Here is a 4263-nt window from a genome sequence, read left to right as displayed (position 1 = left end):
TCTTCGGAAGGACAGGCATGTGTTATAGAGGTCCCTGAAGGATGCTAACTCCTACACAGCTCTTGGTCAGGGAGGATTTGTCTCCGGCATCATTTATTTTGAGTGAATGTAGTGGATTATGAGTTGGTGGAGGATTGTTCTGTAGGTTTGTGCCTGAGAGGTGATCGCTTGGGAGGTGATGCCAGGAGAAAAGCATCTCCTGAAAATGTGTGTGAAAGTAATAGTTTCTTTTTCCTTTTCCATCCCCTCCTCCCTCCCTCCCGTGCTGCTCTCAGACCCATTCAAAGCCTCACGCAGAAACAAATGCATGCCAACAAAACCTGTGGGGTTTCTATGCTGACCCACTGATGGGTGAGATGTGAAGCAGGAGAGCTCAGCTCACACATTCGGCATCAGCCTGCTGGAAATCCAGGAGGCTCTTTCTCCAAATTGAGCATCCTGAACAGCACAGCGTCCTCCTTGTCCTGTGCTTGTGAGGTCTCACAGGAATGGCCTGTGGAAGGGCCTGCTTAGCGTTTCGACGAGAGACCTCCAAGAGCTCTGGGTTGTTGAGAAATAAGTCTCGGAGGTTCAGTAAGTGGCATTTTCTTCTCTTGAGTCAGTGTTGAACAGGCGCCCATTCCGGCAGAAGCAGATGTCATTCCTCAGCACTGTTGTTCTGGCACCCAAAAGCTGTACAAAATTAAAGCTTGTCTTGTCAACATGGGATGCGCTAAGATACTGCTGGTGCTGTTAAAGTGGGACAGACAGACACAGTGCCTGGTCCCATCACAGTGCCCGTGGTGATAGGTGGGATCTCTGTGTTCAAGGTTAGGAAAAAATGGATTTTATTTCTAATACAGCAGTGGTCAAGCTAAGCAGTGCTTTGGAAGGAGGGATCTGTTCTTCTCTCTTTGGTATCAAGCTGACAGCAACTAATCCCTGTCCATTTCTCCAAGGGCTGCCTTCTCTCACAGTGCTGTTGCCCATCATTTGTCTTCTGAAATCACTCAACCACAGAATGGTTTGGGTTCAAAAGAATCATAGCTTTGGTTGGAAGGGACCTCAAGGATCATGAATCTCCAACTCCCTGCCACATGCAGGGCCACCAACCTCCCCATTTAATATCAGACCAGGCTGCCAAGGGCCCCATCCAACCTGGCCTTGAACACCTCCAGGGATGGGGCATCCACAGCCTCTCTGGGCAGCCTGTTCCACCACTCTCTCTATGAAGAAATTCCCCCTAATATCCAACCTAAATCTTCCTTCCTTCAACTTAAAACAATTTCCCCTTGTCCTGCTATTATCTACCCTTTCAAAGAGTTGATTCCCCTCCTATTTATAGGCTCCCTTTAGGTACTGAAATGATTGGAAAGATCATTTATTTCTGACCCCCTGTCGTGGGCTGAGGTGCCACAGAGCAGAATATCTGCCCAGTCTGTACTTGCACCAGATTCTTCTTTGTGGATGATATTATTGCTAATTTACCCTCGAAGATGGTGCAGAAGATGGAGAAGACGAGGATGTTCTCCTCAAGCAGGAGCAGGAAAAACTACACTCAGAGTGTTTCTTCATGTGAGGCAGCTGGATGTCTGCGTGGGAACAAGCTCCAGAAGCAAAGGGAGGCAACGTAAGAGCTTAATTTACCAGATTTTTACTCTTCTGAATGTTTCTACTCACGCTCTGGAAGGCACCAGAAGCTGCAGACAAATTCAAAACCGGTTGCTCAGTAGAATCTGGGGTGAGGGAAGGCTGTATAACGTGACTCAATTTTTTCTCTGTGGGAAAAGCTGTGGGTGCCCCATCCCTGGAAGTGCTCAAGGTCAGGTTGGATGGGGCCCTGGGCAGCTTGAGCTATCAGGGGGCAACTGACCCTACAGTAGGAGTTGGAACTGGGTAGGCTTTAAGGTCCCTTCCAACCCTCAGCCACTCTATGGTTCTATGACTGCCCACCTTGGAGGCTTCCCACCAGTGGGGAGTTAACCAATGACTGTGACTGCTTCTGCAGGGCAACTGTTACAGCCCATTTATACAGGCTAGCTTCACTGTTTTTTTTTTTTGCACCCTTGCTCCTTGCTTTAGGGAGAAATAAGAAGCCTGATAACAGATTTTTCCCTGATTTCATCCCCAGGCTGACGGGGGGTGGATAGGCTGCAGTGAACACTGAGAACACAGCGGAGGTTTTTTGGGGTTCTAGAAATTTGGCATGAGTGCCTCAAGCCAGGTCTGTTTTGTTTTAAAAGAGAACGTGAGCTGTTGGGCCTGGCGCCGTGGGATGCTGACAACACCTGGCAGAAGGGCTGCGCTCAGATCAGGACGACTGCATGTGTTTAATTTTGAGCTGGAGGAGGAAAACTCTGGTGAGTCCTGGGTCAGTGACAAGGAAGTCTGGAGGCCAGATGTGCAACGCCTGGCAGTGCATGTTGAGAGAAGAACATTTTGGAAGTCTGGGGGAGTGCACAGTGGGATACTAGATCTCAAATTAAATCTTCAGCCAAGAAGGGAGGAATCTAGCAGCAGTTTTATCAGGCTGGGCTACTGCAGAAATTGCTTCAGCTGCAGGCCAGAAGCATTGCTGAGAAATTGGCTCCAGCAGCAGCCTTATCTGATGGGTCAAGGCCTCCAGATTTTGCACAGCAGTTCATCCAAATTCAGGGTGATGGGGCACTGAGCTGCCTCAGGGTTGCTTGGTGAACTTTTGGAGGTGCCCAGCGTTGAGTGGGACTTTTGGCTGAAGCGCGTGTTGGGAAGCAGCCCTGCAGAGACAGCAGGGCACACCACTGCCAAAACCTGCTGAGCATCTATGGGTTTTGAAAGCTTGACTTACCTCTATAAATGGTGAACAGGAAGGAGGTTCTGCAGAAAATGAGCAGCAGAGGCTGCAGATGTAAAATTTCTTGCTAAAACACCAGCTATTGACATTGTCAGCTCCTTAGATAGGAGTGCAAGATGACCATGGATCACTGAAGACAGCATCTCCTGCTGCAAGGTCACCTCATAGAATCAAAATCATTAAGATTGGAAAAGACTACTAAGATCCAACTGCTGATCCACCCCCACCATGCCCACTTAACCACGTCCCTCAGTGCCACTTCTCCACAGTTCTTGAACACCTCCAGGGATGGTGACTCCACCACCTCCCTGAGCAGCCCATTGCCACTCTTTCGGAGAATAAATTTTTCACTACATGGCTCATGCTATGTTAGCTTGATGTGCATTGCATGGTAAAAACAAACAAACAAACAAACAAAAAAAACCAAAACCAAAACAAACAAAAAAAAACCCTTCAGATATCTGACATCTTCAGAAGTAAGCAGCAGCTACAAGGATTTGAAGGATGTGAATCTTGAATTAAGTACTGAAAGTGTCTGCTATCATCTCTGTTAGGTGCCCAAGATCTTCAGTGGATGCACACCACTGAAGAAGATAAGAGCTCAAGACAGAAGGAGTAGTTTGTATTCAGGGCAGGTTTTGAAGCATGGTGAGAAAGAGGACAGCCAAAAATATTATTTGAGCACTGTGTTTTCTGTGCTTTTAGTGGGGCAAAAAGGGAAGTGTGAAAATAGATATTTTTATCGTGAAGAGTGTGACTTTGAGAGGCTGCACCATTTGCCAAAGAAAGTTCAGAGCCGACCTGTTGACTTGCAAGTTGATCTCCATCAGGGACTTGCTCATCTCTGTGTGTTTTCAATCAAGCTGCTATTGGAGTGCTCTCAAAATAAAGAATTCAATCCTTTTGTGGCAGAAATGTTGGGTTATGACCACCTGATTCTGTAAAGATGTCCAGCAGCCAGTTGGCCATGTGCTCCTTTCCTTTCTCCAGGGGTTTCCTGCAGGCCATCACTGGCAGACATCAGCTTCTATGCGTTGCAGGGATTTGTGTTGGGCTCTCTTGGCTTTGGTGGTAAGCTGAAGTTTTCAGCTTAGGTTCACCCTCTAATTCAGATCTTTAACTTTAAAGCAGTGACTGGTCTAAGCTCCCTCTGAAGTCAGTAAGGGAAGGCAAGTCACACTGGACCTACAGTGAACCATCTTTGTAGGCTATAAGGAATACAGGGTGGTGAGACATCTTATTAAAATTACAGCTGAGTGGGACAAAGTTTATCCTCAGTCCTTAATGCTCTGCGCTGAGATCTGAAGTGCTTTGACCTTTGGGAAACACCACATCCATCACCTTTTGCCTATTTCTTTTTCACGTTTGCTTCATCTCTACATCCTTGGCTGGGCTGAGAATCCCATTGCACAGAGTGTTACACTAACACATCTTGTTGCCATCCTACTCCT

This window comes from Meleagris gallopavo, chromosome 4 (assembly GCF_000146605.3).
Source record: "Meleagris gallopavo isolate NT-WF06-2002-E0010 breed Aviagen turkey brand Nicholas breeding stock chromosome 4, Turkey_5.1, whole genome shotgun sequence".
Classification (NCBI taxonomy): Eukaryota; Metazoa; Chordata; class Aves; order Galliformes; family Phasianidae; genus Meleagris; species Meleagris gallopavo.
This window is presented reverse-complemented; position numbering follows the sequence as displayed.